Below are 16,388 nucleotides of genomic sequence, written 5' to 3'. Positions count from 1 at the left end.
TTGGCGATCAGGCAGTGGGGAGCCCCTGTAAAATTCCTGTGCAGCTCTGCGGGCACAAGTGTAGCAATGTGCAGCCGGACGGCTCCATGCACTCTGGATGTTTAAATGAAATCTGAATTAGGGAGTTATTGCTGAGGTAGATAAGCTGATGCCCATCAGCAGCAAATGCAAGGAGCACAGGGATTGCAGATTCTGGGGTTATTAGTGTGCGGGGCCGCCTGTCATAGGTGGCCCCGCTCCCCACGCGTCACCCACCGGCTGACTCAATGTAGTGCAGTGCACGCAGCGGCCACCTCCCACTATCAGGAGAACTGGCCTTGCCCCAATCCCACCTTGCTGTCAGGAAGAGACGGTGCAAATCCAGCAGGAGAACGGATCCAGCAGCACAGGGGTTCCTGGTGTGCACAGGCACCCCCTAATGTCAGGCCCCCACCTCACATGCCGATCGATTCTCTCCCCCCCTGCACCCGGCCATTCTAAATTTAGTGTCGGCCACCAGCCAATCAGAGCTCACAGACTGGCAGCAGCGGCTCTTGAATGGCTGCCAGGCCGCTAGCTTTTATAGGCTGGCGGCCGGCGCCAAGTTTCAAATGCTCGCCGCCGCAGGAGGGCTTTAGTGAGCTGGATTTAGTAGAGATGCGTGCTGTATTGCGCTTTCCTCCCCTCATACAGTACAAGCAGCAGCAAACCAGCAGTGGTGGCGGTGAGCACTAATGGGGGATAATCTGTATCTGACACTGCTGGGAGTATTACGTGGGACTGGCACCTCTGGGGGTATTTCTATCTGGCACTGCTGGGGGCATACTGTGTGGGGTAATGGGAATTTCAGCTCATACTGTGTGGGGTAATGTGAGTAACAGATGCTGCTGTGCGGTATAATGTGAATTGAAACTATTCTGTGACCACAATCCCATATTTTTGCCGCGCACCTTTAGTGCGCCCTGTCAATATTTTGGTTTAGTGGGGGTGCAGCGCCAAAGAAAACTTTCACCCTAAAACTGCAACATATGATTTACAGGATAGGATATCCTGTTCATTACAGCGAATTACAGGTTATTGGTGCAGAGGAAGAGTATTTTAGTATAAACTTAATGGGATTCTCCTAGTTTACTTAAAGCACATAAAAAATGAGTACAGAATTTGAATTTCCTGCATAGGATATTAGATGTTTCACACCGCACAAACAACCCGGTATCGACTCGGCATGTTGCCGGGTCGACACGGGTCAGCGTGCGGTGTGAAAGGGGCATAGCCGAAATCCCGGGTATAAACCCGGGAATAAAGCAGTGTTATACCTGGGTTGAATACCGGATCAATGGCAGCGTAAACGGGCTCCCGGTCGATGCGACCCGGGACTCATTTACTACAGCAGGGAGAGGCGGCGCGGAGATGATCTCATCTCCCAGCTCCGCCTCCACCTCCGCCCCCGCTGCAGGCTTTGCCCCCGCTGCTATGGCAACCCGCCCGGCATATTACCGCGTCGGGGAAGCCAGCAGCAGCGGCCAATGCCGGATCCCACCCGGGCCGGGAAGGACCCGTTTCCAATTCCCGGGTGGGATCCGGCATTGGCGATGTGAAAGGGGTATAAGACATACATTTACAGTGCAGTGCAGGTCTCAGGCACATGTAGAAAAAAGTTTAAATTCTAAGCACATCCAAGGTACAGTAACGGTGCTGACCCCAGGGTCCTTTCGTAACGACACTGCTCACACCCCACATTTATGGCCTAGTGTACTGATCCCGTATACTTTGGTGTTTGCTCCGCCTACTGTTGATTTGGTGTCGCCCACATGTGGCCACTTCTAGAAAAAATTTTAGGACCACTATCAATTCCCAATTTGCCCCTGGTGTTAGGTCTGAAATCTACCAACCTCTCTGACTTGTGCCCTTGAAGCCTGACATCCCTGACACAGGATGGAACACATAAGATACCCCTTTCAGACTGCCAGCTTGTAACGCGGTTACAGCTGCGACACCATCCAGAAGCTGAGGCCCCACCCCCCACGGTTATTGCACATGAGCGAGCAGTAACCCGGGTTGCTGTGTGGTCTGAAAGGGCCCAGGGGAAATATCCTGGGTCAAGACCAGGGTTGAATACGGCTTCAATCCGGGTCGCTGTGTGGTGTGAACGGGTTGCCGAGTTGATTCGACCCGCTTCCAGTTCACAATGTATGGACGGGCGGCGCTAGGAGATCATCTGATCTCCAAGCGCCACCCCCGCACGCGTCACTGCTGACGTCACCAACCCGGCAATATGCCGGGCTGGGGACAGCAGTGTGAAAAGGGCTCAGGTAGGTGCGTCCTGCTGATAGCAGTTTGAAAGTGGTATCACACAGCACATACCGGAAAGCGTTCATTTCATTTACAGACCCTGTAGGCAGGGTCAGCACAATGCACTCAGCAAGGGCAGCAATGCAGGAAGGCGCCTTGCTGGAGAGATACTATCTCCACTAAGGATGCCGTCTTGATGCCAGCAGTCGGAATCCCGGCACTGAAATCCTAACACAGGCAGAAGACCAGCACGGGAATTCCGATATTGTACAAAATGCAGATGCCAGAATCTTGACACCCAGCAAAACGAATGTAAGTGTGCAGGCACACATGGGAGGGGAGAGGGGTTAGGTTTAGGCACCCCCGGAGAGGGTTAGGATTAGGCTGCAGGGTAGGAAGGGTTAAGGGGGTATTGGATGAGAGTAAGTATACTTACCTAGCCCCTGTTGGGATTCTCTCCATCAGGATGCCGCGGTCGGTCTTCTGACCACCGGCATCCAGACTGCCAGCTAAGCGTATCACATTCCCCTACTCTGCTGCTATTCACTGCTGCTATGCCTGTCAAGCTATATGACAGGCAGCAGCATCAAGGCGCTTCAGTACCGATCCCCCACTGCTGCTGCTGTAGATAAGATTTTTTTTCTGCTACAGCAGCTTTCTAGTAGCCGAGGCCCCACTGTAGGCCCCACGGCTCCCCCTGGTACAGATAGGAAAAGTTTCCCATTCCTTTTTAAAAGCTTCTTCTTTTACCTTCCCCTTCTCCAATCTCTGCACCTTTCTGTCCTCTCTGAGCTCTTACCTTAACCACTTCACCCCTGTTCCATCACACTGCCTCCTATCCAATCCTTCTGTGCACTGCTTCTTTTACTCCTTCCTCCGCTGTCCTCTCCAGGCTGGGGAGGGGAGGTTAGAGTTAGGCACCATTTCTGGGAGGTTAGGGTTAGGCTGCGGCATGTGAGGGGTAGGGGAGAGGGGAGAACAGCCCCAACTTACCCCTGTTGGTATTCCAAACTTCAGTATCCCAGCGTCGGTCTTCTGACAGCCAGGATACCAAGCGCCGGCATTTCCTACTGATTCCCATATGACACATGTAGCTACTCACTCGCCCCTTTGGCTATTTCACACTAGCCAGTTTGTCCTGCCAGCAGAAAGCAGGGCGGCTTTATGCTGTGGCTGGAATTTAATACAGGTTGAGTATCCCATATCCAAATATTCCAAAATACGGAATATTCCGAAATACGGACTTTTTTGAGTGAGAGTGAGATAGTGAAACCTTTGTTTTTTTGATGGCTCAATGTATGCAAACTTTGTTTAATACACAAAGTTATTAAAAATATTGTATTAAATTACCTTCAGGCTGTGTGTATAAGGTGTATATGAAACATAAATGAATTGTGTAAATGTAGACACACTTTGTTTAATGCACAAAGTTATAAAAAATATTGGCTAAAATGACCTTCAGGCTGTGTGTATAAGGTGTATATGTAACATAAATGCATTCTGTGCTTAGATTTAGGTCCCTTCACCATGATATCTCATGGTTATCAATTATTCCAAAATACGGAAAAATCCCATATCCAAAATACCTCTGGTCCCAAGCATTTTGGATAAGGGAGACTCAACCTGTAATGCAGAACTGCATACAGTATGTTCTTTCACACGGCACGGTTCTGGCCTGGCCACCACGTTGCAGCTGGGACTATCCACTGAAAAGTCCATCTGTCGGGCTGTGCCGTCCCTGAAGGCAGTGCAGTATGTGTGTGAATGGGCTCTTTCACACACAACAGGTTTTTTGTGCCGCTGCGTATGCGCGCAGCATTAAACACGGCTCAAAGCCGTTGTGTGTGAAAGGGCAGTGACGGGACAAACCGGCTAGTGTGAAAAAGCCCTTTCTTGGTCTCTTTTCAAACTGCACTTCTTTCAGCAAAGTGGGAAACAGTGTAACCAGCATCCTTATCTAGATACAATTAACAATCATTGTTTCAATCTGCCTGTGGTGTCAGCTCTTGAACTCACTTAGAGGCACAAATAGACACACTGGGGTAAATTTGCTAAAGTGGGAGGTTTTTTTTAGAACTGGTGAAGTTGCCCATAGCAACCAATCAGATTCTACTTAACATGTATCTAACTGCTTCTAGAAGATAATAGATAGAATCTGATTGGTTGCTATTGGCAACATCACCAGTTCTAAAAAAAAAAAAAGCTCCCACCTTAGCAAATTTACCCCAGTGTGTCTATTTGTGCTTCTAAGTGAGTTCAAGAGCTAACACCACAGGCAGATTGAAACAATGATTGTTAATTTTATCTGGTTAAGGATGCTGGTTACACTGTTTCCCCCACTGGTTTTTGTTTATTAAATCTTTGCTTCAGAAAGGTGATACATTTGGCACAGCTTTAATCACTGGTGTAAGGGTGTGTACACACGGTGAGATTTTTTCTTCCGATTCTGACTATATAGTCAGAATCGGAAGAAAAGTTAGTGCAGATCGCAAAGTGACAGTCACCTTGCGATCCCGATTCGATGCCGATGCGCGGTCGGCATCGAAAGAATAGATAGACTGTGCAGGCAAGTCCATTTTGACTATCTCTATAGAAGAGAGAGTCAAAATTGACATTTAGCCAAAATCGCACATAGTCAGTATCGCAAGCGCACTCATTATGTGCTTGCGATACTATGTGCCGACCCGGCCTCTGTCGCATAGTGAGAATCGGGCATAGCCCGAATCTCACCATGTGTACACACCCTAAGACTTCAATATATAAACTTGGGAAGATTAATAGTTGACTTACCACATATTATCATCATAATTATGTATTTTTGGGTAAATGTGCAACTATTTACATCTCATGGCAATTTTAAGTATTTTCAGATTTTTGGAATATGTGGAGATGTATTGGAATCACTGTATAAGAGTGTGGATCCCAAAAGATGCTTTAGGATTTTTGCTAGTAGGAATATTCCTGCAAATATATCAGCTACCCAGGTGCATATACTACTGTTCTCTCTGGAGTAACCCAGGTGCATATACTGCTGTTCTCTCCCGGTGTAACTCAGGCAGGATCTTATCATCTATTTGTCCGTCTCTTCTAACAAATGTACACGGTACATTAATATATAGTGCACTTATATTATTCCTTTTTTTTTTTCTTTATTGCTGCTTTTAGTACTATAGCTTTCACCTACCACAGCAGGACACACCCCTGAGTGGCAATAATCATGCCCAGAGGTGGAGCTAGACACACCCCTTGAGCTGAGCATGACACGCCCCTGCAATGGCGATCCGTTCTGTTGCCACCTGGAAACCCTGAAACTAGTTTTCAAAAGTAGGCAAGTATGACCTGACCCTCTCCATGAGGGAGAAAATGCTCTATTCCTGGACTTTCCTGGTAATGTATGATTGCCATCACCTGTGGTGAAACACCTTTCTTATCAATTAACTAGCTCACCACAGGTGATGGCAATCCTACATTACCAGGAAAGTCCAGGAACAGAGCATTTTCTCCCTCATGGAGAGGGTCAGGTAGGCAAGTATGCTGTATATTCTACTTGTTTTCCTGTCATTTAAGCTCAAGTTGTTGTAATAAGTTTTTGTTGCAGTCTGATTTTGGGACGTAGACAGAAGTTTGTGGAGGATTTTGTGTCTTGACGATTATAGGAAACATGTCACATGGATGTCATTGTTTTTCTATTCACAATGATGGAAGCTCTAGGGATGGATACTTGCATTACACATAGGATCAGCCAATGTTTGCTTATAGCATCAGGTAAGTTTATTAGTACTTTGTTCCTGTTCAGGAATGTCATTGCATTCATGGGACACTACTATCCCTCAGTGCCGTAACTAGACATTTTAGCGCTGTGTGCAAGAAACGGTATCGGCGCCCCCCCCCCCTTAATGTAAAACAGCGGCATTGCGCGTCATAGGTGCGTGAAAAATATATAGGGGCGTGGCTTCATGGGGAAGGGGTGTGGCCACAAAATAATTCCAATTCATATAACGGTGCACAGTAGTCTCCATTATTCAAATTACGCCGCACAGTTGCGCCACTACACCAGGTAGAGCCCCTTTTACACCTTACGGCGGACAGATTCCCCTTTTTACACATTACGGCAGACAGCGTCCCCTTTTTTACACATTACAGCAGACAGCATCCCCTTTAACTATAACTATCTAATCTGCCAATTCAATAATGCCTGACCCTCTTCCGACCGCAAGTGTGGCTATATGTTGCACTTACAGTAACTCTGGTTTCACAGACTTTTCTTTGCAGCCACACAGGTATAAAATACATTGATCCTTAGTGTACTGGGATGGCAGCTATCTAGTTCACCAGAACCTGAGAGCGCGCTCCACCGAGGCCGTCTGGGACAAAAATGAAGGCTGTGTCTGACTGCTGCCTCAGCACTTCTTTATTAACACAAGAGCCGTTTTTTTGCGCGGACGAGACGTGCTGCAGCTCTTGGTGGCTCAGTTTGTGCTCCCCCTCCTCCCCGTCATTACTACTCCACTTGGGGAGCGGATTTTCGTGCAATGACGAGCGGAGTACTGATGACTGGGAGGAGGGGGAGCCAACCAGGACATGGAGGCAGAGAATGTAGCCTGGCAGGCAGGTCAAGTATTTATTTACCTCTTGGTGGGGGTGATTGGATTAATGGGTACTAGGGTCCCTTACCACAGTCTAACCCTAGCTTTCCCTCTTAGTGTCTAACCCTAACCTTCCCTTAGTGCCTAAACCAAACCCCCTCTTTCCACAGCCTCTCTAACCCTCCCCCCATAGTGCCTAAACCTAACACCCCCCCCCCTCCCCCCAACACTGGCGGTGCCCAATCCTAATCCCCCTCCCCCCCAGCAGCCAAACCCTAACCCTCCCGGCTATACTTACTTTCGGGATTCTGTCGTCGGGATATGGACCTGTTTGGGATTCTGGTGTCGATGTTCTGACGGGTGTCAGGATTCCATTGTCGGTATTCTGACTGAGGGAATCCTGTAAGCCAGTGTCTCGAATGTATACCGTTTAGCTTCCATGGGATATGAGGGCAGAACACCTACCAGAGTGCTGATGTTAACACTCCACTGGACACAGTGCATCACCTGGGCTTGTGACATCGCTAATTGGACCCTGGAGGACTGGTAACATGTGGCGTGGTACGATGAGTTACTCACTGTTCATTGCTTTGGGTTGATAGTAGGGTTCAGGCACAGACTCCATGAAGTCATGGACCCCAGTTGCCAACAGGCACTGTGCAGGCTGGTGGTGGTTCCATAATGGCTTGGGTTGGGTCTGCTGGTCCGCCTGAACACATCATTGACTACATTGCAGTACATGTTGACCATTTGCAGCCCTTTATGGACTTCATGCTTATTGACTTGTGGATTATTGAGGGGAATTGGTCACAAAGTGCTGGGGCTGGAGTGAATTTATGTAATGGTTTCCTGGAAGGAATTCTTTCATGGGTGCTGGTTCTGTTAACAATTGAGGTAATTCAGACCTGATCGTAGCAGCAAATTTGTTAGTAGTTGGGCAAAACCATGTGCACTGCGGGGGGGGGGGGGGGGGGGGGGAAAGCAGATATAGCGTGAGAGTTGGATTTGGGTGGGATGTGATCAAACTGAAATCTAAATTGCAGTGTAAAAATAAAGCAGCCAGTATTACTCTGCTCAGAAACAAAATAACTCACGCAAATCTAACTCTCTCTGCACATGTTATATCTGTCCCCCCTGCAGTGCACATGGTTTTGCCCAACAGCTAACAAATTTGCTGCTACGATCAGGTCTGAATTACCCCCAATGTGTAATACATTTACAGACAGGGGGAATTCATATGCACATCCCACATCTTGTCATCATAGACTTTGGTTTTCATGAACTGTGGCTGTGGCGTATACTTATGAATCATTTTCCATAATTTATCAGCAGCATATTCAATAGTGCTGTGCATTCATTATTCAATGAAACGTACAATCTAATTTCCCTGCCACTGACACACTATTTTTAATTAGAATAGATTAGTACCTTGTAATTTTTAAGAATCCAGCATATTTGCTAAGTACATGACTGTAAGAAGAAAGGTCACATTCTTTATAGAATAAATATTGGACCCATGTGTTCTCAAATCACATTGACTAGAAACTTCCTGTGGCTCTGTATTCCTCACCCCCCTTTAATGTAATTCCATCCCCTCTGTTGAGTTTCCTGCAAAATACTCTTTAGTAGCTGCCCCCACATTAGGGCCAATGAAACAAAGTACAGGTAATCAATGTCAGACTGGCCCCAATGTACACACATATTTCCAACGCAAAAACTATATCTATAAATGTGTTTTATGTGCATACAGTGGAGCTGGGGGGATGAAAAGCTTTGTCGAGGGCACCTAGGAACGTTCATTTCTCATCCTACTCTAGTTTTATGTACAAATACTATAGCCTAAATGTAATAGGGTGCAATTTCAGAAAACAGGCTATTTTTACTGCAAATTTGCACGTTTTCTGAAAATCACAAATGTAATAGCTTGCGATTTTGTTAAAAATTGCAAGTTTTGAACATATAACAAAAATTGCAAGTGAAAAAAATCGCATCTAGATCGTTTCCCATTGAAAACAATGAAAATCGCAAATGTAATAGGATGCGATTTTTTCACTTGCACACAAAACCTTACCAAAAATCGTCAGAATAATAGACCAGGGGGTAAATTTACTAAGATGGGAGTTCTATTTAAGATGGGATGTTGCCTGTAGCAACCAATCAGATTCCAGGTATTATCTTCTAGAAGGTGCCAGATAAATGAGAAGTAGAATCTGATTGGTTGCTATGGGCAACATCCCATCTTAAATAGAACTCCCATCTTAGTAAATTTACCCCCAGGTTTAGACTGGTGATTTTTGGAGGTGCATGCACAGATCAGTGAGATCTGTGCATGCTTCTGTCTGTAAAAGTAAAGAAAGTGTTAGAAAAAAAAACAACAACGACGTGCAGGTCTCCCCCCAAAAGCATAACCAGCCTCGGGCTCTTTGAGCCGGTCCTGGTTGCAAAAATACAGGGGGAAAAATAGATTGTGGGTTCCCCGTATTTAAACAACCAGCACCGGACTCTTGGACCGGTCCTGGTTCCAAAAATACGGGGGACAAAAGAAGTAGGGGACCCCTGTATTTTTGAACCCAGTACCAGGCTCCACTAGCCAGGGAAGTAATGCCGCAGCCGGGGGACACTTTTATTTAGGTCCCTGCGGCCAAAGCATCACTCCCCCCAACTAGTCACCCCTGGCCAGGGTTCCCTGGTCCAAGAGTCTGGTGCTGGTTGTTTAAAATAGGATTTTAATTACCTACCGGTAAATCCTTTTCTCGTAGTCCATAGAGGATGCTGGGGTCCATGTTTTTATTACTTAGAAGCATGCACAGATCAGTGATATCCGTGCATGCTTCTGTCTGTAAAAGTAAAGAAAGTGTTAAAAAAAAAAAATAATAATGATGTGCAGGCCTCCCCCCCCAAACGCATAACCAGCCTCGGGCTCTTTGAGCCAGTCCTGGTTGCAAAAATACAGGGAAAAAATTGATTTGGGGTTACCCGTATTTCTCTTACATCCTAGAGGATGCTGGGGTCCACATTAGTACCATGGGGTATAGACGGGTCCATAGGAGCCATTGGCACTTTAAGAGTTTGAGAGTGTGGGATGGCTCCTCCCTCTATGCCCCTCCTACCAGACTCAATCTAAAAACTGTGCCCGAAGAGACGGACATCTTCAAGAGAAGGATTTTACACAGATAGTGGCGAGATTCACACCAGCTCAGACACAAGGCAAACCAAGCTAACTAGCTTGAAACATCAGCAGCGGCTGAACAATATTACTTAACCAAGTAACAAAACAGTACTTAACCAAGAACTAAGCAGTACTGAACTAAGTAACCACTGCAGGATCACGAAGCGCTGGGCGGGCGCCCAGCATCCTCTACGGACTACGAGAAAAGGATTTACCGGTAGGTAATTAAAATCCTATTTTTTTTACGTCCTAGAGGATGCTCGGGACCACATTAGTACCATGGGGATGTACCAATGATCCCAGAATGGGAGGGAGAGCGCAGAGGCTCCTGCAGTACTGATTGACCAAACTTCAGATCCTCAGCGGCCAAAGTATCGAACTTGTTGAACTTTGCAAACGTGTTCGACTCAGACCAAGTAGCCGCTTGGCAAAGCTGTAAAGCCGAGACACCCCGGGCAGCTGCCCAGGAAGAACCCCCCTTACGAGTAGAGTGGGCCTTAACAGACGTAGGACACGGCAATCCTGCCGTAGAATACGCATGCTGGATAGTGAACCTGATCCAGCGAGAGATCGTCTGCTTAGAAGCAGGACACCCAAGTTTCTTGGGATCATACAGGACAAACAGAGAGTCTGACTTACTGTTCCTCTTCACATAGATTTTCAGAGCCCTTACAACATCCAAGGACTTTGATGAAAGACTGAGTCAGTTGCTCTTCGTTCTGCCCTGTCGGTTTATCTAAGCCACTGTCGTTACATTGTCCGACTGCACTTGAATGGCTCGATCTTGCAGAAGATGGGCCGCTTGGAAAAGACCGTTGCAGACAGCTCTCGGTTCCAGAATGTTCATTGGAAGGCTGGATTCCAGGATTGACCACCGTCCTTTGAAGGTTTCTCCCTGAGTGACCGCTCCCCAGCCCCGGAGACTTGCATCCGTGGTTAGAAGGACCCAATCCTGAATCCCGAACCTGCGGCCCTCCAGAAGGTGAGGTAGTTGCAGGAGTGAAATCCTGGCTTTCGGCGACAGAAGTATTCTCTGGTGCATGTGTAGATGGGATCCCGACCACATGTCCAGGAGATCCAGTTGGTAGGGCCAAGCATGAAACCTTCCATACTGTAGAGCCTCATAAGAGGCCACCATCTTCCCCAGAAGGCGAATGCACTGATGAACCGAAACCCGGGCTGGCTTCAGGACATCCCGGACCATTGTTTATATCACCAACGCTTTCTCCTCCGGGAGAAACATCCTCTGTACTTCCGTGTCGAGGATCATTCCCAGCAAAGACAACCTCCTGGTCGGCTCCAAATGAGATTTTGGGAGATTCAGGATCCAACCGTGTTCCCTGAGCAGATGAGTCGTGAGAACAATGGACTGCAAGAATTTCTCCCTGGACGATGCCTTTATCAGCACATCGTCCAGATATGGGATTATGTTCACCCCCTGTCTGCAGAGGAGAACCATCATCTCTGCCATCACCTTGAACACCCTCGGTGCTTTGGAGAGGTCGAATGGCAGTGCCTGAAATTGATAGTGACTGTCCAACAGTGCAAATCTGAGATAAGCCTGGTGCAGCAGCCAAATCAGAATGTGGAGGTACGCATCCTTGATATCCAGGGATACCAGAAATTCTCCCTCCTCCAGACCTGAAATCACTGCTCTGAGAGACTCCATTTTAAATTTGAACACCCTCAGGAAAGGGTTCAACGATTTCAAGTTCAAAATTGGTCTGACCGAACCATCCGGTTTCGGTATCACGAAAAGGTTTGAATAATAATCCTTGTTTTGCATATGAGGTGGAACTGGGACAATGACCTGTGACTTTTCCAATTTGAGGATGGCTTCCTGTGGCAAGCCTGATTTGAAGAATCGGTGAGGCGGGAGTTTCTGAAACGTCTGAGTCTCGCACCCACCAGCCCGTCCTCCAGGCTTTGAGGTCCACCATCATGCTGAGGATTTTGAGGACCCAGAAGCAGGTCTCTGGTCCTGGGAACCTGCGGGTGCAGGCTTTTTGGATTTTGCCCGACCACCTCTAAAGAAAGTGGTAGGAGGCTTGGACATTTTTGCCTTAGCGGTCCGAAAAGACTGTGGCACAGCTGAAGAAAATGGTTTCTTCGTAGAAGGTGTAGCAGAGGGAAGGAGAGGTGATTTACCCGCGGTTGCTGTGGAAATCCACGCATCCAACGCTTCCCCAAATAGAGCCTGACCTGTGTAGGGTAGGTTCCCCACACTTCTCCTGGATTCTGCGTCTGCAGACCATTGGCGTAGCCAGAGTCCCCTGCGGCTGAGACCGACATGGAAGATATCCGTGCAGTCAGCGTACCCAGGTCCTTCATGGATTCCACCATGAACCCCGCAGCATCCTGTATGTTACGTAAAAACAATTCAATGTAACTTCTATCCATTGTATCCAAATCCTCTAGTAATGTGCCTGACCACTCGTCAGGCACATTACTAGAGGCTTTAGAAATCCATGCACAGGCAATAGTGGCCTTAACGCCACTCCTGAAGCAGTGTAAATGGATTTGAGCGTAGTGTCAATGTTACGATCAGCCAGTTCTTTTAACGCGGTAGATCCAGGGACATGTAAAACCACCCTTTTAGGCAGTCTGGAGACAGATGCGTCCAAAACAGGTGGGTTTTCCCATGTTTTCCTATCTTCCTCAGGGAAGGGAAAAGCAACCAGAACCCTTTTTGGGATCTGGAATTTTTTCTCTGGGTTTTCCCAGGATTATATTTGAAAATATAGCGTTTAATTCTTTAGACGAAGGGAAGGTTAGCAAGGCTTTCTTATTGTCAGTGAAGTAAGCCTCCTCAACCTGCTCAGGTGTTGTGTCATTTATGTTTAACACCTCTCTAATGGCCTCAATCCTGAGCTGCACCCCCTTAGCAAGGGATGCTGCCCCCCTCAGCACATCCTCATCACCGTCTGCAGTATCAGAATCGGTATCCATGTCATCTTGCATAATTTGGGCAAGTGCATGTTCCTATGGGAACATGCTAGGGGATTTTGCAGGAATAGGTACAGAGCCTGACCAAACCGACAAAGACTTCTTCAGCACCTGAGATTTAGTCTCAGTATGAGCTACCCTAGTAGAGAACTGAGAGATAATTCCTTTGATAGAGGTTAACCACTCAGGTTCAATAGGGATCTGAGACAAAACATTACAATCCTGTGTACATGAAATGGATCCCTCCTGAGAGGAAACATCTTCTGCAACATATGACACAGAGTCTCTAGACATAGCTATGTGAGATATTAAACACCCACACAGGGAAATATCAGACACAGTTTCCCCCCCAAGCATGCCACAGAGAGACACAGAGATTGGAACCAACCCACACACAGGGCCAGGGCCGGATTGGGAACAAAAAGCGGCCCTGGAAAATTTTGTAATAGTGGCCCCACATGGGCAGCACCAGAGATGTAAGGTCTAGCCATGGGCCATGGCAGCAGCACCCTCCCCCCAAGACTTTCCAGATAGTGGCCATATCCAGCATCAAGGGGAAGTTGAAAATAAATAAAATTAAATATTATGAGCACATTATATGATATACCTTCAGAATTTAGGAAACTATATCATTCTTTAGAAAGATATATTTCCTTGGTTATTACACCAAACGTATCCCAATCACTATTCACTCAATCTTATATGTCAGCCAAGCAGGCAGACAGGGCATACACTAGATCATCTGCAAACACAGGCTAAGTGGCAAAGTTATTTTCATATATGCAAATTATTTTGCATCTTATTCATTATGTCTATAAAAAGGACCACGTGTCCTCAAACAAAACAGGCCCCGCTGGTGCGTCGGTCCACCGGGAATCTTCCCTGTAAAAACCTATGGCCAATCCGCCTCTGCACAGCGCTTTTTGAGGTAGAACCAATGAAACTACCAGCACTGTCTGTGTACCTGAATAGACTACACAGACTTTACACAGCCTCCCCCATCCTTCTACAACCCCCTGGTACCGTACAGGATAGCTGGAGTTGTTTGGAGAGACAGCTCTCCCTGTCAGTGTCTGTTGTACAGGAACTGCAGGCAGGAAAATGGCTCTGAACGCTGCTGGGTCTGCTCTGAGGAGAAGCTCTGACCCCCGAACATGGTGCTGCTTCCCGCTCTCCGTTATATTATACTGGCCCGAGGATTTTTGCTGGCAGCGATCCGGGGACCCTGATAGGCTTGCTGACCAGTGTAGGGTATAGGCGCTGGCTCAGGGCGCCCCTCACAGCGCCGCACTATGCACCACTGAGCCCCGGCTCCCTACCCTGTTGCTGCCATCTTCACACCGGCTCCCCGCTTGCTAGGGGGGCCAGTGACTCACTTGCCACCAAATTCTTCTGGCTCTGTAAGGGGGTAGCGGCATGCTGCTGGGGTGAGCGATCCCCTGTGGCGGCGAATGTTCGATCCCCTCAGGAGCTCAGTGTCCTGTTAGCGGAGATAGTGGCTCAGATCCCGCAGGGCGGACACTACTCCCCCCCTCAGTCCCTCAAGCAGGGAGGCTGTTGCCAGCAGCCTCCCTGTAAAATAATAAACTCTAAAAAAAACCTTTTACTAGAGAAACTCTGGAGAGCTCCCCTAGCTGTGACCGGCTCCTCTGAGCACATTTTCTAAACTGAGTCTGGTAGGAGGGGCATAGAGGGAGGAGCCAGACTACACTCTCAAACTCTTAAAGTGCCAATGGCTCCTAGTGGACCCGTCTATACCCCATGGTACTAATGTGGACCCCAGCATCCTCTAGGATGTAAGAGAAATACGGGTAACCCCCAATCAATTTTTTCCCCTGTATTTTTGCAACCAGGACTGGCTCAAAGAGCCCGAGGCTGTTTATGCGTTTGGGGGGGAATGGCTGCACATATTTTTTTTTTTAACACTTTGTTTACCTTTACAGACAGAAGCATGCACGGATATCACTGATCTGTGCATGCTTCTAAGTAGTAAAAACATGACCTAAAATCTGCATGTTTTTATTACTAAAGATCGCATATTTCCTTTACTAAAAAGTGCAAATAATCGCATGCGAATTCCATTTTAACCTTAAAAGTCGCACCCTATTACATCTAGCCTTATTCAAAAATCGCAAATTACAAACGTGCAATTTGGTGCGATTTTGTAGACACCTAAAAAAATAGCACCCTATTACATCTAGCCTTATAAGTCTCAATTTTCTGACCATTGAACATTCAGAATTTGTTTCAGATTGACGTAGGCCATGAACAACTGTGCTGCACAATGGGGGTAATTCCAAGTTGATCGCAGCAGGAATTTTGTTAGCAGTTGGGCAAAACCATGTGCACTGCAGGGGAAACAGATATAACATGAGCAGAAAGAGTTAGATTTGGGTAGGTTATTTTGTTTCTGTGCAGGGTAAATACTGGCTGCTTTATTTTTACACTGCAAATTAGATTGCAGATTGAACACACCCCACCCAAATCTAACTCTCTCTGCACATGTTAAATCTGCCTCCCCTGCAGTGCATATGGTTTTGCCCAACTGCTAACAAAATTCCTGCTGCGATCAACTTGGAATTACCCCCAATGTAAATATATAGTTGCAATCTTTCAAAATTAATTAGTAAAATGGGCAAATAAAGCTTTACAAAACATTTATTTTTCTTGCCTGCAGCAATCAATTTAAGTCTTGTAGTTGTAATTGGGTATTGGCAAAGTAAATTAGGTGCTTACCTAAACAATGATGCTATCTCAACTGAGGTCTAGAGTATTTAGTGACCTTGGGAATCAATACAAGAAGATTGAATTTACAGATGTAGGTATGTTACGTGTGACATCCTCCTTAATCTGTATTACTGAAAACATCAAGGAACCTCAGTGTAAAGCCAGGTACACACCTAAACAAGGGGGGTCATTCCGAGTTGACCGCTAGCTGCCGTTGTTCGCTGCGTAGCGATCAGTGAAAAAAACGGGTAATCTGCCCATCGTATGCACCACAATGCGCACATGCGTCGTACGAGTACGAAGTCAATTGTGGTTTTGCACTGGTTCTAGCGATGATTCCAATCGCACAGCCGAACACAAGGAGATTGACAGAAAGAGGGCGTTTATGGGTGTCAACTGACCGTTTTCTGGGAGTGTTTGGAAAAACGCAGGCGTGGCCAGCCGTTTGCTGGGTGGGTATCTGACATCATTCCCGTGTCACTCGTCGCAGCAATCATCGCACAGGATAAGTAACTACAGGGCTGGTCTTGTTTTGCACAAAATGTGTTTGCAGGCGCTCTGCTGTACAGGCGTTCGAACTCCTACAAAGCGAAAATACACTCCCCGTGGGCGGCGACTATGCGTTTGCACGGCTGCTAAAAACTGCTAGCAAGCCATCAACTCGGAATGACCCCCAATATCGAAACGAT

Source organism: Pseudophryne corroboree, chromosome 3 (assembly GCF_028390025.1).
Source record: "Pseudophryne corroboree isolate aPseCor3 chromosome 3, aPseCor3.hap2, whole genome shotgun sequence".
Lineage (NCBI taxonomy): Eukaryota > Metazoa > Chordata > Amphibia > Anura > Myobatrachidae > Pseudophryne > Pseudophryne corroboree.
Note: the sequence above shows the minus strand (reverse complement) of the source record.